Consider the following 23,843-nt stretch of genomic DNA (forward strand, 5'->3'; position numbering starts at 1 on the left):
ACCAGCAGTTTTGTTTAGCTGGTGTCAGTGTGGGAGTCTGGACAGATATATAGAAATTGTTACTGGAAAAATAGTTCGGGCCACATATTGCAGAATTTTTGATGTCTGGCTTAAGAGTTTGGACTTTGTGGACAATAGAAAGTCACAGGAATTTTTAGGTTTTGGTCTTTTATTTATACAATAAATACTAAGTGATGGCCTACCATGTAGTGGGCATTGCATTCAGCACCAGGGATCCATCTGTGTGCAGGACAGAGTCTGGAGGAGAGGGATTCCTGAGAGTGCTTGGAGGTAGAAGGCACTAGAACTGGTGTCAGGTCAGAACAGGTGGGATGGAGCAGTGTGGCTAGAGAAAGGGGCTGAGGGTGGCACCAAAGTTTTTTTTCTGGCCCTGGATTTTGGGGCATGGCGATGCCTTTACCTGGGGTAGATGATGTAGACAGTGCACCTCAGTGCACGTGGGAGGCACCTCAATTCGGCTTGGACAGTGAACCTGGGATGCCTGTGGCACTCTCAGTGAGGAGGATGGGTAGCCAATTGGAAACAAGGGACTGTGTTCCAGGACAGGAGCTCAGATGGAGGCCGTGGTATGGGACGCTATCTATAAAAAGTAATAGTTGAGCATGGTGGGTGGAGGCAGGTGGCATGATATTGCCAAGGAGGAGCAAGAAAGTAGTAATTCATATTACATTCGAGAAAACAATTGGCTTTGGAAAATCAATTAGTCCCGCCATTACCTTAGCTAGCTCCTCAAACTGTAGCCTTGATCTCCTTTTCCCAAATTTTTGTGAGTCTGCCTCCTACTGTCCCATTATTTATTTGGGGGAGGAGGAAGCAAATACCACACACAGAGGGAAAGAGTTATGGGATGGCAGGGTTTAGAGAGTTTGCCTGCTACCTGACATTGGGTGAGCCACAAGCCTCGCTCCAGGTAAAGCATTGTGTGCAGCAGTTCCTGGCAGGTTGCAAACACTATACCCGATCAAAGTAATGTGTGTGTGTTTATCAACATTATCAGTAACCATCATTACTAATAAACATAGCAGCTCATGGTTTGTCATGGTTTGGATTGTGGGCCCCTGCCCCACCCCGAAAAAGAAATGTTGGAGTCACAGCCCCTAGTACCTCAGGATGGAACCTTATTTGAAGATAAGGTCTTTATAGAGATAATCAAGTTAACTGAGGTCACTGGGCTAGGCCCTAATCCAGGATGACTGGTGTCCTTTAAAAAAGGAAAATGTGGACACAGAGACAGACATGCACACAGGAAGAATGCCATGTGAATGAAAACGCTGGCAGAGATTGGGGTGATTCATCAACAAACCCAGGAACGTCAAAGACTGCCAGCAAACCACCAGTAGCCTGAGGAGAGTCATGGAAAAGATTTTCCTCAGCAGCCCTCAGGAAGGACCAGCCCGGACGACAACTTTCAGCGTCTAGAACTGTAAGAAGATAAATTTCTGTTGTTTAAGCCACCCAGGTACTTCCTTATAGTAACCCCAGCAAACTTATACATGCTTATGTATTATTTGACATTTTACCAAGTGCATTTTTGCTCATTTTCATTTAATCCTCACAACCTGTGTGGAATGCATGATCAGTGAACACTTTTTAGGATAAGAAACTAAAACTATCGGGGTTTTTGTGTGATAAGACACAGGACACAGGAATTTTCCTAGAGAGAAATTCAGGGAATTTCACCCATGGGCACAGCAGTGCATAAATGGTGTTGTAGTCGAGTGTGTTGGCTAAGCAGATGGCAATTGGCCAGGGTCAGTGTCATGGGTTTGAATCCAACCACTGACAGCTCAGGCTATGTGGCCTTGAGTAAGTTTCTTAACCAGCTCTGTACCTTGATGGGATGGAGAAAATAACAATACCTAAGGTTCTTTGGAGGATTAAATGAGCTAATTCCTGTGAAATGTTTAGAATAGTGCCTGCTGCATTAATGTGTGCTCGACATATTGTACCTATTTTAAAATATTTTTTTCATGCAAAATTACAGGGATTTGAGAAACTCTTCACTAATTATGAGGGCCATACAATCATAGTTGCCTCTCATGAATGCATGGTACAAAAGGTCCGGACTAACTGTGTTGTGTGTACTTGATGGTCTCTAGGTGTCTGAGGGTGTGGGGAGCTGCTGTCTATTCACAGGCAAACGTGGCTTTGTGGTAATTCTGCCCCACAACCCATTCAGGCATCATTGGGGGAGGTCCTCTGCCCACCGTAACCCCCCAAGAAGTTCTTTGTGGTGGTAATAGGAATTCAGGCTGGGTCAGCCAGGAAAAAAAGGAAATAATTGGAGGTTATATGCAACTGGGAATTAATCATTTAAAAGGTCAGGAAGTAAAGCATGGGTTTTGATATAGATGGATCCCACATGCTTTGAACTTGAAAATCACTGCATAAGGTTTCGCTGTAAGTAAATTCACTATAAAGGAATTTAACCACACAAATAACGAGTAAAAGAGCACAATCACCATTCTGAATTTTAAAAATGCAATTAAAATTGGTGCAGACCCACTGAGTCTTGCCAAACCTTGCTTTAAATAACAGTTTGGAGAATCACAAACTTCAATTACTTTTGGCAATGTCTTGGTTTTCCACGAGGTGCTATAGGTTATTAAATGTTGTAGCTATTTAGCTTGCTAATGAAGAGTTTATCCTACTTCAGTTAGGCTGGTTTCCCTCCTTCTCTCTGTCCCTTCCTTTCCCTTCCCTTCCCTTCTCCCTCCCCCCACATTCCCGCTCCACATCACTCAAAGAATTGATGACAAATGAGAGAAGCTGTCAGGGACCAGATTTTCTTTCAAGATACCTGTACTGTTCTTGTCTTACCTAGGGTAGAAATCTGGCTCCATCTTGTAAACTTAATATCTATCCTTCATACCAGTAGTGGCTATCATAGTGATAATAGTAAAAATAATTTCACTTATATGTTCTATGAAACACTTTCAAAGCATTCTGAATATTTTACATTTTTCTCTTAATACCTTTGTGTAATAGACAGTGAGCAGATTTATTATTCTTTTTAAAGTCAATGAGACAAATGTGGTTAAATGGATTTTCCCAGATTATAAACTTCATCATGAATAAAGCAGAACAAAATATGAAGGGGTGATGTAGTGTTCATCCCACCAAGCTATCCAGTTCCCTAATTTCTCTCTCTCGGGTGACAGAAAAATTGAGACCAGGAGATGCTAATAGTGTTTTCACATATGTCTAACTTCCACATGATTGGGGTCTGATTGGTAGCAATCCCTTCCTGATCTGTGATGTGCTTATTCATTTCGTAGCTCCACTTCAGTTGAGAGAGATGAGGGCCCCAGTGATCACTGACACTCACAGAAGAGGTCAGAATTGGACACAGACCCTATGAAATCCAAAATAAGTATACTTGTGAAATGTATTTCAGGAAAGGCAAGACTAAACTCATCAATAACAAAGCTCCTAAAAATAAAAAAAAAGGGGTCAGTGTAAGAGCTCTTAAACACTTAGCAGCTCATTCTTCAGCTCTACAGACCAAGGTTTGGAGTTCCAATCCACACCAGAGATAGTTTAGTGCTTTAATCTAGTCGGCCAGTGCTCTGTACTAAGCAGTAATGTCAAATGTGGGGGAGGCAGAAAGCCATAGGCCTCTCCTCTGCAGTCATCTCTGGTCACGGATTTCCCCCAGTGTCAACTTGGGCCAGATACCTCCAACCTGTGAGCTCAGTCACTTTGAGAGCAAGCATGTCACTACCACTTTAAGAACAAGATCTAGACAAAGAGAAGACCCAACTGGTGAGCCAAGTGCTGTGATCATTCTGTACTGAAAGGGTGTTGAGGAATGATTTCTGGCTCCTATGGGTCTCGGTCATCCCACCCCAAAGCTCTTCTGCTCCCATGCCACACTTACCTCCTGACTAAATGGTCTCCAATATTGGCTCCTTTGGGGCAGAGGGGCAACACGACAGGCTGAAACTGGGACAAACGGCCTCTGCTTGGGGACCTTCTTGATGGTCACGCTGTATTGCTGCCTCTCTTCTTGTTCTTACCATGTGTCCCAGCCACATCCTCTCTCTGGTATTGGAACCACCTGCCCAGAACCCTAGGTGTCCTTCCCTTTGGCATCTAACTGGTCATTTGGCCCCAATGCCACCTATTATCACAAACAGAGCCCTGTTAGCAAACCGCAGGCCACCTCTGGGGCCTGCATCTGCCTGCCCTTCTGGCACTTCTTCATTCTGGCCTGAAGCTCAGAGCAGCTGACTTCCATGTCTGGCTTGACCAAACCATGCCTAGTAATTATTAATTACTTACTAGGTCCTGGGCACTTTTTAAAATGCATTGTGTGTTTACTTTATCCTCACAACAACCATATAAATTTGCTATTATTATTGCACCCTTTTTATGAAGGAAACTGCATGGGAGATTAACTTACTGTCCAAGGCTATGAGCCCCAGAACCTCTAGGGAGAGGTTCTGGGGCCCAACCACAGCAGCTTGTGCTTAAACTTCTTTAAGAAAAGTAGCTCCACGGTGATTGGCTAGAACCCTCATGGCCATAAATCCAGAGTGCTAACTGGTCCCCGCCCTGCTGACACTTTCTTAAGACCTCAGCTTCCTAATGTGACGGGAAGAAAAATGCAGTCATGGGACCTTCCCTAGCTCTCCACCATCAAGCCATCCTTCCCTCCACCGGGCACTTCCTCAGGGGGTGCTGTTGCCACCACTTTTGCTACATGCAGAGCCCTAATTCTCTGCTGCCCCAGGCCTTCAGCTGTTCTTGGGGCTCCGAGTTATTGTTGCACATTATCATTAATGGATCAGCCCCCCTCATAAGCTTTCCAAATAGAGGCCTGGCCTGCCAGATCGTAAAGGTTAGGCCCACGTATTCCAGAGGGCTGTGTCAGATGAGGAATTCTATTAGAAAGCTTTGCATCTGGAGTTTTCTAATGGTGCCTTTGGGCAAAAAAAATTAAAATGAAACCAACAACCAACCCCCCTCCCCACCTCACCCCACTTCCCACCACTACCATTCCAGCTTCCCCACAGCAAAATTTCTGACTTGGTTACATAGAATTCATTAATAAGCAAGGGGAAAGCACTGCAGGCAGTTTATTCTTGAAAATGTAAACTGTTAAAACATTTTGTGGTTATAAGCATTCTGAAAATAATCCATTTTCTCTAGTGTTTTGTGATTTCTCATAAGCAAAGGTTTTCTGATACAGACAGGAAGTGTTGCAGAGGTGGTAAATCTCAGACCACTCGGCTTTCAGCTTTTTCATGCTAAAGGTGGCACACTTGCAAGTTCGAAATCTAGAGCGCCCATTGACTTGGGCTTCCTCTACTTTCCACTACTTTACTTTTTCCCCTAAAAATTCCCAGGAGTGTATATGAGCAATTCTTGGTTTCCTAACATATGTCAAATTTGTCCAGCTTTTCTTTCTCCCTCCTTTCCTGCTTCCTTCTCTCTCTCTCCCTCCTGCTCTTTCTTCTCCCTCTCCCCACCCCCTCTCCCCCTCACCCCAAATTTGTCCATCTCCCTCTCTCTCTCTCTCTCTCTCACTCTTTCTCTCTCTCTCTCTCTCTCTCACACACACACACACACACACTATTCACTGGAATGGGAAATGAGGTTCTAAAAAGAACCAGAGAAAGAAGTGGTTTTAAGGTCCCTTCTATGGTCACAGCTGGCTGGTCCACAACCAGAGACAGGACTCTGGGAGGAGGGGACTGGGAGCCTGCTTTGCAGGGGGGTTCCCAACCTGTCTTTGTCTGAAAACTGGGCACTGGGCCAGCCCCAACCCAGTGGATTGCCGCTCCTGGCCTCCAGCCCAGCGATGGATCTGACTGTCATTTCCCCACCCCCCGTGAGGCGGGAGGCAAGCTGAGAAGAGAGATGAGGAGGAGAAATAGAGCTTGGTCTGGGGAAAGAGGCAGGTGTGGTGAGGCTGGAGGCTGGACTCAGCTGGGGAGGTGGGAACCTCGACCAGTCTGGTGGCCCTCTTGCCAGGCCCTGCTCCTCTGTTAGAATCCATTATGAAAACCAGAGAAAGATTCTCCATCAGGAGAATCTTATAGTCAGGCAGCAAGAGGAAAGGCAGGAAGGCTCTGTCACTTCTGACAAAGAGAGGCTGGAAAGCAGCAATCTTCTTTTTAAAGATTTCCTGAAAGGAGAAGTCCGTATCTTCTTCTTCCAGAATGGATTCCACAGTTAAATGCCCCACACAAGCCAGAAATTCTCCTTTACACCCAACTTCAATCAGGAGGTTAACCTCTATGTATTGAAAATACATTGCCATAAGCAGGAGACTGACAATATTTGGAAGCCAACAAAAGAACACCTTCGGTGCAATTAAGTAAACACTTAAGGGATAGCTATAATAGCTGTAGGACTCACTTGTTTTTATTGCTTCAAAAGTTTGACATTGGCTGTTGTCAGTGTATTTCTATAAATTACATTATAATATATCAGAGATGTAAAGAATCTGAGAGGTCATCTAGTCCAATTCCCTTTACCTTACTGATGAGAAAGTAAACTCCCAGAGGGCCCAGTGACTAGGCTAAAGTCACATAGGTAGAGGAGCTAAAGAAAAGACCAAAATCCAGACAAAGCAAGCTTGCTTCCTTTCTCTCCCTTCCTCTCTCTCCCTCTCTCTCCCCATCATGCCACAGCCTCCCTGCTTTTCTCCACTTCAAGTGAACTGGAAAACTTTAAACAATATACATATGTATGTATGCATGTATGTATTCCTTTCCATGACACCAGCTCATGTATTGTCTAGTCACCTGTTGTTTATCTGTGTCCCTCTTACTGGAGTGTGAAGTGCAGGAAATCATGATACATGTTTCTCTTGTTCTCTGTTGAATCCTTAAGGTCTAGGAAAATGACTGGACTATATTAGGTCCCCAACAGATACTTGTTAGTGATGAATAAATTAGAGGGAGGGGGATAATAATATCAGTGTTGACATAGTAAAGTCAGAAAAAAATGACAATCATGTAATAGATTACAAAGAAGATGGAAACGCCATTAGAAGACATGTTTCGGTTCCATCAGTTTTCCCCTTTGAAGTGGGAAGAGATATGTGCATATATATTCTCAAGAAGACAGTGAATGGACAAAAGAGCCTGGTAATTGCTCAAAAGCCAAGTCCACTTCAGTAGTCAAGAACATTTCAGAGTCTATCCACAAGGTACCTGATGTGGCCAATGAAAGGAGAAGGGTGTAGAGATGCTAAAGAAAACCTGATGTGGTGAGTCCTCAGGGGCTGGGCCTCTCTCCCGTGTTCAGGGCATTTGCCCCCAGTCATATCTGCCTTTAGGTGTACAGCCTTGCAGACATCTCGAAGCTTCTGCACTAGCTTCCCACTGGTGGTATGGCTGGAAGCCATTAGTGCTGCTCACCTGAGGTTTCCAGTGCTGCCTTTTGGGTACATGGCTGAGTGCACTTGCAGGTACTTTTGTAGTAGGTCGAGCCAAGTGATCAGTTCTAGCCAATGAGTTGTAGAGAAGAGCTTTAGTTGCTGGTTCTGGACACTCCAGGGCTCTCTCTACATTTGCAAAGCAGTGAGCCTGTTCATGATGGTCCTTGTTCCCTTACCCTGGGTCCCTGCAGGAGGAGACGCAGAGCAGGCCCTGCAGTGAAGGTGGAGTACAAGCCAGGGGAAAGACTTCCTTAGTCTAAGCTATTAAGATGTAAACATTGTCACGTGGCATAAACTAGCCTGACAGACACAAAGTGGGAGGTTATCTGAGAGGCATAATAATGACTGTGGCAGTTCGTAGTATTGAAGCCTGTGAAGAGAAAGTTATTCCCTTTTCAAATCTCTTCCAGTCATTCAGAAGAGCAGAGAGAGAAGCAGCCTCAGTCAAAGACTAGTATGTCTTTATCAACTCTTCTACTGTTACTCACTTTCCTTGTAAACAGAGTAGAACTTGAACCTACAGTACCTAGCTAGAATTTAATTCTATTGTTTTGTTTTCATGTTTTATTTTATAGTGACCTCTCTTTATGGAGTGTGATGCTGTTTTTAAAAATATAGAGAATGTGAAAAAATTGCCTTAAAAATATGTTTAAATAAAATGATATAATATTCCACAGTGCTTACTATGTGACAGTCTTATATTTTAAGTTTTTGGCATGTAATAACCTATTCAATCCTCATAACAATCTGTGAAGTAGGTGTTACTATCTCCACTTTACAGATGAGAAAACTGAGCTGCCCCAGTTCCCCCAGTAATACTTGACAAAGGCAAAACTAGAATCTACTAAGCCTGTTCCCACAATTTGCACTCTGTGAGTTGACTGCAAAAACATTTTCGTTATCACTCTGTTGGTATGTGCCCAAAGCAAAAGTTACGAACACAGCACACACATGACGGTGCTTTAGGAGGCAGATTTTGGTTAGTCAAGAGGTTTGTGGGTGCCCTTGCAGCAGTGTGACTTACCAGGTTCACCCACCTGCCTTCCATCCAGGCCAGAGAGCACTCCACCTTGCTTCTCATACGGAATCTCTAGGGCTCAGGAGCTCGCAACAATGTTCTTCTGTGTGACCACAAGAGGAAAACGGACTTATGAGAGTTTCAAGGAAAACAGAAGGAGCTATAGATAATCAGAGGGGAGGGAATGAGTGGCTATTTGTGCCCAAAGCTGTTAGCTGCAGAAACATCCTCCTTTCAGAAGCGCTGGAGCTATTCGCACCCACTCAACAGATGGGTTAGGGTCTTGCCACCCTGCAGGCAGTGCCAGCTGGCCCCGACTGCTCCCGGATCCTCTCTGTTCAGAAAGCTTAAAGGAGACACCAGATAACAACTCCTGGATCAGAAACATGTGTTCTTACATGTTTTCTTTTAAGGGATTCAGCCTTTGAAATAACTTTGACTAATTCTTGCAGCAAGGAAATTTATTAAACATTTGTCATAGAATGTTCCAGTTTGTTTGCGTGGTGGGTTGCTAATGTTACTGGGAAGATTTCTTTTTTAAAGATTATTGTGGCTTTAAAACCTACATGTGCTGGAGGAAAAGTAGCTTCGTGTATCCGTGAATTTGAGAAGGGGCCTTTCCTCAGCCAGGGCTTGTTCACTCTGACTTCCTCTAATAGGAGAAACAAGCCATTCTGATTCTCCCCAGTCCTCAGGTCATTTTGTTCTTGCCATGTTTTATATGGCTAGGCAGCCTTAGCACATGGAAATAAGGCTAGTGGTGGAGAAACCACAAAAGAGGCTCAGAGTCATATGTCATTCAACGCAACATAATTGGTGGTGGCGGTTGGGGTGGGAAATCTATATTCATCATTGGTTAAAAGTAGGAAGCATGAGTCAACAGACTAGTTTCTCTTGGTCTTATTACTTTGATTGCCATTTCCTGGATGGTAATTCTTGTGAATCTTACCTAATATAATTTCCCGACTCAGCCAAGAAGACAATGTTGGTTTCAGCCACTTTGTTATTGTTCCTCTAAATAATTAGAGATTACTGAAACACTGTTCCTCTTTCCCAGTATTACGAAAATGTACATATTCAGACAATAGATGGCAGTGTTTCCACAAATTTTAATACTGCAATAGCTCTTAAAGGAAGCCAGGTGCTCAGTCAGCTTGTAGCTTGCCGTGATCGTATAGTGGTTAGTACTCTGCGTTGTGGCCGCAGCAACCTCGGTTCGAATCCGAGTCACGGCAGGAGAAAAGGAAGCTTTTGGAAGAGAACAACACTAGTCCCAAGTTGTACTCCTTCCCAACAACATTTTGCAACCAGACATAGAATAATGGCAATCAATAAAAGAGAAACCATTATAAATATTTTAAACTTTAGACAGATGACATACACAGGGTGGCTTTATTAAGGCACTAATCCTGTTGCAAGTGTGTTGTGTGTGGTTTTTTTTATTTGCATTGACGGATAATATGATAAAACTGGAGTGTAGTGGGCATGTAATTATTATTAATTACAACTACTTAAGCTCTGCTTTGAGCGGACTCATCAAGTCTGCTTGCTTTTGAGCCTTGCCAGGACGGTACAGTAATAACAACCCTGAATTATTTGGAAAGATGTCAGCAGTAGATGTGGAAATCCTGTTTAACCAGGCATGAATTGTTGTTAGGAGGTTTTTTTCCAGGATGACAGAGAGAAAATGAACTGTCCCTTATCAGTAATTGCAGGAAACATTTTGTTTCTATGATATGAACTGGCTGTAATTTAACTTTCCTGCATCATTGGATAATGTAAGAAGCCAGTTGTTGCTCAAAACGAAATTCTCTGAAGTGGGCATTTGGGTCTGATAAAGGGCAAATTATAGGTAGACAATGGGGCTTGAGCAATAAATTATGTCCATATATGGTGAAACTTTTTAAATGACATTTTCCAAAAGACTGGGGTTTGTATTATAAATGGCTGAATGTTGAATTAATGTGAGTAACATGGCTTTAATGGGCCTTTCTCCAGGACTTAAAAACATGAACAATACAGTCTGAAAATGTAAAATATAAGTATGTTATAATGAGGTTTACTGCTCTAAAATTATTGCCCACCATGTTTTAAATAAGGGATCACTAGATTTTGCATTTTAATGCCTCTAGCCACTATTTCAAGGGGGGCCTAGCAAAAACTTGTGTTTGTTATTTATGTAATACTAAAACCAATTTTAAATAAAAATATGTGCTGAGGGTAGACACAGAATGTATTAAGTCCTTTCAGACTTAGTGAATTCTTAGAAGCAGTATTTTAGAAAAACCAAAATATACAAGTACATTGCCCCCTCTTCCAAACAAACAAACAAACCAGCCCCAAAACAGTTTCCGTTTGACTATGAGCCTGGAAAGATCAGCCTCAGAATATCATAAAGTAAAAAGAACATATTTATTGTTTCATCTGAGACTCACTTTTAAGACCATTTTTACTCAGAGGTCTCTTGTTCCTATGGCTTATTCCCTAATCCCTCCCATACCCCCCCCCCAAATTCTGCCTCCCCTTCTCCAAAGGGCCTCGTGTGGGTGCTGCCTCACATCTGCAAGGCCTTTTTATCTGGCTGGTACAAATAATGCTTCTAAGAAGACAACTGAATTGCAGTTGTCTAGAATAGAATAGAATAAAATAGAATAAGCCCATCCAAGGTTATTTGTTTTTTATTAAGAGACTTAAAATGCAATGAATTTATCATTTAAGGAAGAAAATTGTGTCAGTTGGAACTTAGTGGTTGCAAGTGACAGAAGCATAACATGTCCTGTTAGAGGGAGACATGCACCCTGACACTTGCGCAGGGGGCTTCAGAAATCATTGGAACTGGGTTATTAAAGATGACCAAGGCACACTCTCTCCATCTCACTCCACAGTTCTTTCCTAATGTTACCTTAATTCTCTCAAACTAACTCCTATGTGACAGAAAACATGGCAGCCAGCACCAGTTCCTACTCTTTCTACTTTACAGTGCTGCATCCTACAGGAGAGACCTGCAGTTACTATTTTAAAAATCCTGGGGAAGGATCTGATTGGTGTGGTTTTGGCCAGGTGTCCATCACTGGACCAGTCATCTCTGTTCATGGTGATAAAGTCATATAGCACTGAGAGAGCCCTACCTTTGGCTTGAGGCCAATGCCAAGGTGAGGGTATTGCCAGGCCTGGAGCTGCCACACATGTCTCCCTGGGAAGTTTTATCCATTGCATTACTGGAGTGCACCATTTGGTGACTGCCTACTTCTACAAACCCATGGGTTTGGTTTCCAAACTATTAACCTAGTAACATCTTCACTGCCTTGTGAAAAATGAAAAGCAGTCCATGGGGAGGAGGATGTCAGAATACGATAATTAATCTAGACTCAACTCAGAGCTTGGGGACACAGTCAGAGCAACTGCCTGAACAAAGGGAGCACTTCACGTTCTCTCTCCTCTGCCTCTGCCTCTACCAAAGAGAGGTTTCTCCCTGTGGATGACCACTCTCCCAGCTTAGCCAGGAAAAAGTGAAAAATCATCTGACCCTGCTAAGGAAAATCTACTTGAACTTGGGCAAGTCATCTAAGCTCTCAGAGAAAAAAAAAGGAGGGGAGAGTTAATGTGAGAATTAAAAGAATAATATACAAACAAATAAACAAAGAACACTTAGTATAGAGGCACATAATGAACATACAACACTGTCACCTAGTAGATATGTAACAAATAATATTTATTCTTACTATTCCAGGACCGCATAGTGTCCTCTCCCTCCACCTGGCCTCCACAGGCAGAAATGCTGCAGTGAAATTTCTATTAGGAAAAGGATTCCTTACCATGGATTTCAGAGGTTAAAAATGTGATAGACTCTAAACCAGTGGTAGCGCAAGTCAGAACCTCCTGAATGACCAGGTCCTTCACCAAGTGTGCCATCCTGGCTCACTCCCTCTTCACATGGTTACCACGACCAAGGGTCATGTGAGTCAAAGGTTGTTTTCATCAACTTCGAGTTTGTTGACATTGGGTGTCCTATCTGTCTTTTTGCTGATTTGTTAAAATATATTGGATTTTTGCTCTAAAACCAACTCTGTATCACGTTGGTTTTCACAAATTTTAGAGCCTGAGTTATCAGAGGAAATTAATTATAACTTTTAATTACATTAACTTTGAGGCAATTTCTGCTCTTAACCTTTTAAAAAACATTTCATAAATATCTCAACAGACTCCATTATTGTTTTCATGTTCACATTGCCTACATTTTATACCAAAGCCACGATGACTCTGACGTAACCTTTCAAAAATCATCTCTCTAAAATGTCAGGAACAATATAAAGCACCTCAGGGCAAAGGAAAACTATTCACAAACCAGATTCCCTGACAGTTTTAACATTAATGATGAAATGTGAGAGCACTAACTGGGTCCTCATTTGGTCACATGGCGTTGTTGACAGCTACAGTTTTCTCCAGTCAACGACAGTGTCATCCCCTCGATTTGCTCATTTAGATCGTGACATCAGTTGCTTATTGACAAGTCAGGTCACCTCTTTTTTTTTCTTCTTGTTTTCTTGGAGTCAACTAAAAGAGCTAGAGAAGCTTTAATTCTCTGTACAACCCATTACTTTATTTCCTTCATGTTGGTGTCACGGCACTCATCTATTAGTGTTTGTTCAAGCAAAAACAACTTTACCTGTGTAACTGTGTTTGAGTAACTGAATTAAAAATTCAGAAGTGCATGCGCTTGCTTTATTGCCATAAGCTTATGGCTCCAGCTCAAGGCCTCTTTCTTGCTCTCCACAATATGGTAGGGCAGAGCTATCTTCTTAATGTCTACCATCAACCTGTTGAGTTGAAAAGAGTTTGTATTAAAGTATTTTTATGTCCATATTTCTGAGAGTTTTCATAAATAAAAAATTAGCATTTTTCTGATCAAGTCATAAATGAAGCAGCCTAAAATATATCAGTAATAAAATGAGTATTTCTTAAAAATCAACATCTATCTAGTCCCTGATTATAAAGAATATAGTTTGTCTTTGTGCAATAAAAATATATTAATGCATAGCAAGTGATTTGTTGGAGCCGAGTCTGGGTGGATGGAGCTCCCTTTCAGGGAGCAGTGCTGGGCAGAAAGGGTGTATGTGCCTGTTGGTTGCTGCAGGCCCTGGTGTGGGGTGAGAGGTCTTAAGGCCAGCTCATTGGAGCAGTAGTGTCCCCAGGAGTGGCAGCTAGTGGCAACTTTGCAGAAAGAAAGGACTTATCCACTAACACCTGCTGCAACTTCATTCACAGGATCTAAGCAGTGAGAGACGATGTGTGGGTTGTTCGTTCTCTCTATAGTTCAGCCAATAGGAGCATAAGACACTGAAAGTCCTTCCCGTTACCCTACCTGTTCCAAGGTGTTGTTACTTATCTCAATCATGTCACCCTGAAAGGCTGAAGGTCTGTGGCAAGGCCTGGAAACATAGGCTTTCCAAAGAGGTAACTGACAGAGGAAAATTCCCACAAAATCTGATAAGAGAGGAAGGTTTTCCTAACAGACCAGATTCAAATTCCAACTCCAGTGCTTCTGACAATTGACTTTGGACTTGACCTCTTTGTGCTTTGCTTCATTAGCAAACAGGGAGAATATGAGGGTTAGATAAGGTGATATATATCTATTGAATCCTGATGATGATGACAGTGTTCCCCTTCCCTTCTGTCTTTTCCCAGAAACTTGATCTTTGTTCTCTGTTATTTGTGTGGACTTCCCAACATTCTAAAGTCAACCAAAAAAAAAAAAAATCCATGCTTGGGTTCAGCCTCTGGTCGGCAGCAGCTTAACACACTTATGTCTTCACCTAAGCTCTGCCATTTGATTTCAGGTCATGTTGCCTCTAGAAAGGTGAATGTGTGTTTTCCAGCTTGTTTGATAATGAGCAAAAAACTAGGCAGGGAGGTCACTGACGAACAGACTGAAGATAAACATCAATAACCACTAGATGGCACTGCCTGTTGTTGTTCATCAGAGACAAGGCACTTTATTTTCTACCCCTCCAATCCACCCCCCCCCCCCCTTTTTTTCTCCTCCATGGGTTCCTGGCCCAGAGTGTCTGCAACTGGGATCCTAATGATACCCAAACTCTTCTGTTCCCTGAAGGAAGGTTCTATTTTCACCATATTATCATTAAGATCTGAGGACCAGACTCCACCTACAAGCAGGGGAATTACCTCAACAATGTTGTCTTTATTCAGAGGTGATTTTAAAAGAATATATTGTATTGGGATGTCAACGTTCAAAGGCTCCGAAGCAGAAAATTCCATTTCAAAAGTGTGATTAATGAAGCCACATAAATCCTGTAGATTTATGCAGAGGCTGGAGGAGTTTTAGAAATCACACCATACAAATCAAAGAAGTGTTTTTTTTCTACATCCTCTTTCACTTTCTCTTGTTCTCATTGCCACACTGTCTCATCCTTTCCTTCCTGCCTTCTCTTTCACAGTTTCTTGAACAGGTTTATCCCTGAAACAGGCTCTGAAACAGGAGGACACCAGATCAGAAATCCTAAATGCAGCTGGTTCAAGCTCTAACCATGGCCATTTCCCCTCACTCTTTCCCCAAGAGATCCGAAGACAGGGTTGAGGCTGCAACAATTAACTCTCACACAGGCTGCTTACAAAACCTGAATGAATTCTGAAACTCTATGTAGTTCAGTATTAGCAAAGTGTCTTACTTAAAGAAAGCCAAATTTAAAAATAATGTAGATCTTCATGGAAGGTTTTCTAGGAGAGGGGGTGCAGGAATTTTAGAGACTGCTTCACAAAAAAATGTAGCCAAAAATCTGCTTCAGACGTATCTCTGTCTTCTTCAAATTTCCCACTTATACCAGCTTCTAACTGTGTCCCCTACTCTCCTCCAGGGTCTCCAACCATCTACTCTTTTATTACCCTTCTTGACTCCTACACCCTGTTCACATTCACTGTCCCATCCATAAACTTCGGCTCCCCACTCCCTATCATGCTGGGAGTCCCCTCCACCCTTAGACAGTAGTCTCCTTTGGCCAGTTTGAACGTCTGCTTTAAAGAATGAGTCCATTGCCCAGAGTAACACTGTAGATATGATACCCTTGTCTGTATCTTGGAGTGTAGTCTGGGGATTAAGCACAGGAGCTCTGAAACCAGATTACTGTGTTTAAATTCCAGCTCCACTAGTTACTTGCAAGGTGACCTTGGCAAATTACTAAGCTTTTTTGGCCTCTATTTATTCATATATAAAATGTGGGTGATAATAGTATCTACCTTAAATGGTTGTTGCGAGTAGTGAATGAGCTACTGTAGGTAAAGCATTCTAGTTCAGAGAAAGTACTATGTAAGTTTTCACTTCACTATTATTATTGTTATAATTATTACTATTATAATATGCCAGGTATAATGGTAGGTAAAGAGAAAACAAGAGTATACAAAGCAGATAATATCATTGTTTTGATGGAGATTTTAGGCTAATGGAAGAAACAGCAGTCACCTGGCACTTGCAGCTAGCATGATAAAATTATGAAACGGAAAGCAACAGGTATGACAAGAGTACACATGAATGTTTAGTCTCTACTAGGGAGTCAGGAGAATGCCTCCCTTTGGCACTGAAACCGAAAAGGGGTTAAGGAGTAGTCATTCACAGAGATACACTCCTCTCTTACGGCTTTTGTGGGGAGGGCGTAGCAGAACCTTGCTCCCGTCTCTCCTGGGTCTCAGCGTGGGTCCAGTGCAGTGAGACCTGAAGGGAACCCAGAACCATTTTGCAACTTGAGGGTTTTACGTCTGCAGGAGCTGTAAGTGGCTCCCACGACAAGGCACATGTCAAAGCAGTCAAAGCAAACAGATAAAGATGGATTTATTTCTGGTTGTTTTCCTGGGCACTTCCTGAAATACCCAGCCTCTCTTCAGCAAGAGGGACAGTGAAGGGGAGGGCAGACATTCTACGACATCTATAGGCTTGAGGAACAAACTGGGACAGAAAATATAAAGCCTTTATTCACTGGGAAAGTTTTTTTCCTGCTTGTAAGGCATCATAAAATATCCAGTTTTATCAGTTAGCAAACATATACTAAATGCTCATAGTGTAAAACAAGGAGATGCATTAATGAAGACAAAGAAAGCTCTCATGAGCTTACAGGAGAAATAAACATGCATAAATTCAGTTATAATCCAACAAAACGTGTCATTATAAAGCCTTGTGGGAACACGGAACTAGGTATAGAAACTATAAAGGCATGCCAACCTATATCCGGTCTACGGAGATCACAATGGTAGAAGGGGACAGGAAGGCAGGGACAGGAAAATCATTTAGAGATTTTGAGATTATCAAACTGTGAATAGAAGACTCTCTTTTCTTTAAGCCAAAAATTGTCATATAAATTTAAGACTCTTCTGGAGTTGCAGTTCAGGAGGATTTGGGAATATTCACAGACAGGATCACGTCTTCATTCTCCCAGACAGTATCACCTTCATTTCCAAAGCATTCCCAGGGAAGAAAGGGGAAGGAAAAAAAAAAAACAGGTGAAGGAAATAAAAGAAAGGACATTGTACCTATAAAGAAAGATGGCTGCCACTGAACTCTCCAAGGAAGCCTCATTTTTCTTCCTTTAACCAAAAAGAATCGCCAAGTGAGATCCCCCTGTAAAGAATCAACAGAGGTGCAGGGCCTAAGCATCTTTCTAAATGAATGAAATTACACCTCCACTGTGAACTAGCTCATGGTCCAGTAAGACAGCCAGCCAAATAAGCCAGTATCACAGCAGCACGCAGTAAGCTTTTGGTGAGCTATGGCAACCCTGCAGTTTGAAGTAAAACAAATGCCTGGGGATTCAGTGGCCCCAGATAAGCTTTGTGAATATGAGAAAAAGATAGTCTGAAATGTCTGGAATTTCAATCATAATAAAATTCAAATGTATAGAGAAATGTAGTCTCTTTATATTGTTTGCTTTCAATCTGGCTTTTCTGACAGGCCTCACCTTACGGATGGGTAAGCAGGAAATAACTACATGTCCATTCAGTTTAAATTTTAGTCCAATCCCAAGGCGTAAATATCCTGAATACAGAAATCCCTGTAAGTAAAACTAGTCTTTTTGAATCATGGTTTAGTCTTAATTATTTCTGCCCTCTCTCTCCCAATTCCCTTCCAGATGGACTTGGGCACACAGGTAGGGCAGGCAGCCAGGCTTGCGTGATTTTGCTGGGACAGAGTGAGGGGGTCACACTGCACAGTGCCCCTATATCGCTGTCTATTCCTGCTGGTACGAATATTGGAATTGGTGCTGGTGACCCTTGTGCTCTGGCTTCTCTTGCTTTGGTCAGGGTTATGGACCTTGCTGGCTGACTCAGCCTCATCCTCCTCATCCTGGCTCTCTTGGATGCTAAGGATCCCCAGGATCCCTGCCACACAACCTATCTAGCCCACAGAAAATGCACTGACTCTCAACTCACCTGCCTTCTGAATGCCGTGTGAACTTGTGGGTGTCATCTATGCCATACAGAAATGCAGGGAAGGGCAGTAAAACTAATTCGAGTTACTCTCCCTGGGGCCCAGACCACAGACCCACTCTCCTAGGTTGGACACTAATGGACATGAGCACTCCTTATATACCCAATTTTCCTCCTTCTCTACCCAAAGGCTCGTGTGGGAAAATCGGGACAAATCTAATTAATTCCACTTCCACCTTCTCTGTCTCTAATTGTCCCCCTCACGCTGCTGGCATAGGAAACATTGGGCTTCCCTTTCCCACTACTTCCTCTCCCTATATATACATTCCTTGTGTGAAATTCTACCCAGGTCACCAAACTTAATTCACAATTATGTCAAGTTGGAGATAAAAGAAATTTAAAAATCCTTTCCCTCTTTCTGACACCGGTCTCTTGCCTGTCATCTTGCTCAACATGTCAAGAACCCACCCCTGGAGCATGACCCCTGAGTCAGTGAGCCCTGTGGCTCAGGTCTTAGAGATGCCGTGAAGCAACGCTTTAATAAGGAAATTAAATTTATGTCTTTATGATCTACAAAGAACATGTCAGTTTTAAGATGATAGCACTGTATTTCTTTGTCTTCTAATTAAGTAGTCCAAGGAATGTTGTTTTGCCAGTCGCCTCTGGGTAAACTGTGGCAAGTGTTTCAAGTTCAAATAAGTTTCGAGAATGCTGAGTTAAACCAAGTTCAATAAGTTTATTTAATGTGAAACCATCAGAGCCAGTAATATGCTAGTATGTTCTGTGAATTCTGATATGTTCTTTCCCAAACTTATTGTACCATGGGATATTAATTAATTAATTAATTTATCACATCTTCCGGGAGGAGTGTAGGAGTGTTCTACAGAACAAGAGTGAAAGGTGCTGAAGATCCTTTGTCCCGAGAGTCAGTGTGCACCTCCACTCCTCCATCCCATCTTCATCACGAGAGCAGAGCTGCGTGTTAAGGCAAAAGTGTTTCGATATCTGGTTAGTTTCCTAACTGGGCCCTTTCTGTTCTCCCTCAGGCCCTGTGCTTATTTATTTAATTTTTTAACTAACACAGCTGTGACATCAGTGTCATGAGCATAAAGTACCTGGGAGTTAGTCAGTTGGAGACACTAGAACTTGAAAGTGTTGATCTCAAAGTAAACAAGCAAGCACAAACCCCCTCTGCCAAAAGGACAGATAAAAGGGCCCAGGCCTCTCCGGGAATTCTCCTGGGGGGATGCACTCCTGCCTGAGCTGTCCTGGTGAAGGGTGGGAAATGGACAGTGGCTCATGGTGAAGGAATGCAAAATAAAGATCTTATGACTTTCAGTAGAAAAATACATACTGTGTGAGATTTCGGCACAGTTCTCCACCACCGCCCGCCCCCCCACCCCCCACCAGCCCCTGCCATCAGAAAGAATGCAAATACTCCCCATGTGGCCTGAACAAGGTAAAGAGAATCTGAGTAGACAGAAAATCAGGATGCTTAGGAAAGTTCTGGTGAAACTGTTCTGTAGAACATAATGACCTTAAAATAGGTTCCCTAAAAGGGGAATTACCTAGGAAAAATCATCAAATCTCAAGGGAAATGGATGATTTTTCTGGGGAGGACAATGATGGATGAGAGGAAATGGCAGGAGAAAACCATGGACGGCCAGAATGAGGGGCCCTGTGACCCTTTTACCTTCCTCAGACTTTTCTTCTGTTCTTGTGTAAACAGAGAAGAGGCCCAACTCGACACACAAAGTAAAAAAGGGGGAAAATTTGATATTTCATGTGCAGCCACATGTGGGCTGAAAGTATAACTCATACAGAAAAAAAATCAGTCCCATTGTACACATCTTTGTAAGAAGGATTGATTTACATGAGTAGCTTTAGCATGATAAAATACCCTGAGCACACAGGAAAAGAGCAGGGAGCTCTGGGGTTCCAGAGGAATCAGCTGTGACTGGCCACTCCGTACTTTCATGGGCAGGAACAAGAAGGCATGCTCTTTGCTCCTGACCTCATTGCCACTCCAGTCCCCTCAGTCATCCTCAAAACAAAGCATGATATATGTGTTATTTTCTAAGTCAATCAATCATAACTAGTTATATTGGTAGCACTCTTTGAATTAAACTGTAATATTGCCATTGGCCTGTGGGCATACTTCTTCCTCAAGAAGGAGTCAGTAGAGATAAGAATGGTAATTTGAACTGCCATGAATCCATGTGGCAATAAAATAAAAAAATAAAATAAATAAAATAAAATAAAATAAAATAAAATAATTTACCCATAGCAAGACTACTGTTGTTGAAAATCCAGAACTGTGGGAACACATCATCTTCCTCCACACCGGGCTAAGAGACTCTGTAAACATCATTGTTCTATGTGTTCAATATCCTCCCTAGGTTTCTTCCTACCTCCTGCTTTCCCCATAACACAGGGCTATGGCTGGTGGGACTAGGAAATAACACCTCTCCCTCAGCCACAGGGATGCTCACTGGCCTTAGGTTGGGCCAGTTTAGGACCGTATACTTCTAGTCAAAGTCATTCGTTCAAGGTGTGGACACATACTGATGCTGAGTCAATTGGAATTCCTCCATAAAGTGTCTTGAAATGAAGGGAAAAGAATATTGTCTCTGGGTCTGCCTTTCCAAGGTTTGTTTTTATGAATCTATTGGCCTATAAGCCTTATTGCATTTTTAAATTTAAAGTAGTTCAAGCTGGAAGTTTATCATGTAGAATTGAAAGGCCTCCAAGTAATACAGGGACCTTGGCAGAATGAGAAAGACCCTTACTTTCTATGTCTTAGTTCAAAAGAATGTTTATAGAAGGCACACTACGTGCCAGTCCAGAAATATGGTAGGGAGCAAACATCAGTTCAATTGGCATTCACATTCGGTGAGATTAGGGCCTATTGGGAAGAGCAAGCATCTAGTGATTGTTAACAATTAATGAATTTCAAGTGTTCAGTGTTCTGTAAAGAAAAGTAGCCAATAACCAGAGGCCTCACATCTGGGGAAGAGGCAACAAAGTTTCCACAAAGAAGTGGTGGTTAAGCTGAAAGATGATCAGAGTTTGGTCTCATCTTCAGGAGCCAATATCTCCTTTGCCATTTTAACCTTACGTAACATAATGGTTACCTAAGTTTAAAAATGCCTTTTTTTGTGCCCTGGCTGGTGTGGCTCAGTGGATTGAGTGCTGGGCTGCAAGCCAAATGGCCGCCAGTTCAATTCCCACTCAGGGCACATGTCTGGGTTGTGGGCCAGATCCCCAGTAGGGGGTGCACAAGAGGCAACCACACATTGATGTTTCTCTCTCTTTCTCCCTCCCTTCTCCTCTCTCTATAAACAAATAAATAAACATTTTTTAAAAATCTTTTTTTTAACTAACTGAGCTGAAACAGCCTGTTTATCTGATAATATTAGTGGGAATATAAATTTTTCTGTTATTGCTTACTTCCTGCAACTTTATTTAGTACCAAATGCATGATAAGAGAAATTTTGAACCGAGTAAAATGAAGTGCTAGAAGGTAGAAGAGTGGGACAAATAGCCTTCAGTTAATAAAGAATGGCCATTCTGGAAGAGTGGGACAAACAGCCTTCAGTTAAAAAAGAATGGCCATTCTGATTCTTCTGTGATAAATCACCTTTGGAGTCTTACACAGCAATAAAAATTCTGACATATCTATAGATTTTTACTCAATCAACTATCATGAATATATAGAAAAACACAGTGTGGTTTGGTACAAAAAAATATGTGCTTTTGTTGAAAATGATCCCTAAAGGCATATCAAAATGAATCTGAGCTGCTTTGCAAGTTAGCATGTGGTCGATCCTAGTGCAGCACCCTTTGCTTTGTTGAAATGTCTCCAGTTGTGATGGATTCACTGCCCATTGGTTTGGAGCAGGTAATTTACATTTGTCAGCTCCCATTTGCATGCAGGTATGATAACTCATATTGAAAGCCCATCTTATCTTCCTCAGTGGAAGAGCTAATCTGATTTACTACTATCTTATACTGTATGCTAAGTATTGAGAAATGCATCAAGGACTAGCATTTAGTATCTTAAGTTCCAGGTAGTTTTTGAATGACTTTTGTTCATGTTGTTTACATTTTACCTCCTGAAAGAATGTCTACACTCTTTGAAATCAGGGACTAGGGCTTTGAGGCCTCTTCAGCCTTTCTCTATCATGCTCAGAGCATCTCATCCAATATCTAATATTGGTAATTATTTAACAGATATTTATCATTGAGATTGTAACATGTACTAGACACTGTTCTAGGCTTGAGAATTTGAAAAATAAATGAACATTTATTTCAATTAATGTGATTGTTATTTATCTTATCTCACATTTAATAAGAAGTGTCATTTAGGAAAAAAGGAAAGGAAGGGATGAAGGAAGGGAGAGAGAGAGAAAAGAAAGGCAGGAAGGAAAAAAAGGATGGGAAGGGAAGGGCCTGCTTCTCTGTATTTATGAACGCAATCATCATTCCACATGGTGCTAAATGCCTGTTTGTGCATATACCCAGAGTTTTAAAATTGTGTGATAGTTTTTTGCAACAAAACAGTAGAAGGCAGGAAATCAGTGTAATTTACTTATAATTAATTTAAGATTAACCTAAAAGTGAAAAAAATTGTCTTACTCTCTGTAGTGTGGCTGTTGAACTGTCATCTAAAAGCTTATATCATTAGTGGAAGCATGCTAATTTGAATTATGGCAGTTAAGTCAGGCTTGAAACAGAGGGTCCCTTCTGAGTGATGAGGTTGTAATAATTCTGTAACCCATTCTCCTCTGTTAGAAAGTTTCCCTGCCCCTCAGTACTTTAGCTACCACCGCATAGCCAAATCTTGATTTCTCATGTGTTAATTATCTACTTTGTGGGTTTGCTGAGCCTTGCATTTTTTTTTCCTCCCTTCCATGGGGTTACCAGGTTGTCTGCATTGATGGGTAGGATGGAGCCACGAAGAGGTCACACAACTTACAACTGTTATTTTTAATACCAAATATCTTCACCAGTAAAACATTTGGGGGACCAGTGTGGAGAGAGTGACTATCTTCTCAGCTGTTTCTTTAATAATGTCGTTGCTGATTAAAGAATTGAGAAAATACTGAAGCAGGAGTTCACCTGAGCTTGGAGCAGCTTGGGGGCTGTAATTGTGTTCACCCCTTTTCGTAGATGCTGTGGAATGAGCTAGCCATGTCCCTCACCTGATACTAATAAACGAAGTAGCCTTGGGAAATTTCCTTCCTCTCTCCAGCACTACATTTACTTTATAAAACGGGATCACCATGGCTCCTTTTAACTCCCGAATTCTCGTTTTCCATCTAGTCACAGAGCCAGTGCCATGTTTTCTAGGGTTTTGCACATGGGTCGTCAGCCTCCTACATCCTGGGGTGGTAAAGCCTCCTGGGCAGGATGTATGCCAGACACACCAAGGGACAGGAAATCTAGTGCATGCCATTTAGGACTGTGGAAAGTAAGGGTCAGGGTTGTAGGGTCCTCCACAAAACAGGGGAGCTAACAGAGAAAGGATGGGAGGAACCATACTGCAATATCTGAAAACAGCAGTTCTGGAGACGCTGTGAGCAGCGCCAGCCGCGGAATGTTCAGAGCATTAGGTGCAAAATGAAAACATTAGGCCCTTGGTTCAAAAATGAAGAATTTCAAAATGGCAACAGCAGAGCTTTAAACCAAATACAGGGTCTTCTACACGTCGGCCCTGCCTGTGGGCCCGGCTGGGAGGGATTAATCCTGTTTCCCAGGGGTTGAAATCACAGACCCCTCCCCTCCCTGGGGCCCCGAATCTGCAGGGCTCACTTCAAGTCTGCCTTTCATTCCGCGCTACGTTTCTTTCTTTCTTGCCCCCCTTTTTTTTTAACAGTGCTGTTAGCTGTATAAATATTTTACAGTTCCCCTATGAAAAGTTTCCAAGGGGCCCATGTTAAGGGAAAAAAAATCTTTGAAAGGATTTTTTCCATAGCAATT

At 42.2% G+C, this 23,843-nt stretch overlaps 1 protein-coding gene and 1 non-coding gene across 7 annotated transcripts in view; both read left to right on the forward strand.

The window, feature by feature from the left end:
* The window catches only part of NFIB (nuclear factor I B), a 429,811-nt gene that overhangs the window by 83,747 nt on the left and 322,221 nt on the right, over positions 1 to 23,843 (forward strand). The gene's annotated exons all lie outside the window — the stretch shown is intronic.
* Positions 9,596 to 9,667, forward strand: TRNAH-GUG. The gene has a single exon. It is a non-coding gene; the product is annotated as a tRNA-His (tRNA).

This window comes from Phyllostomus hastatus, unplaced genomic scaffold, assembly GCF_019186645.2.
Source record: "Phyllostomus hastatus isolate PE091 unplaced genomic scaffold, TTU_PhHast_1.1 phas_contig_34, whole genome shotgun sequence".
NCBI classification, from domain to species: domain Eukaryota; kingdom Metazoa; phylum Chordata; class Mammalia; order Chiroptera; family Phyllostomidae; genus Phyllostomus; species Phyllostomus hastatus.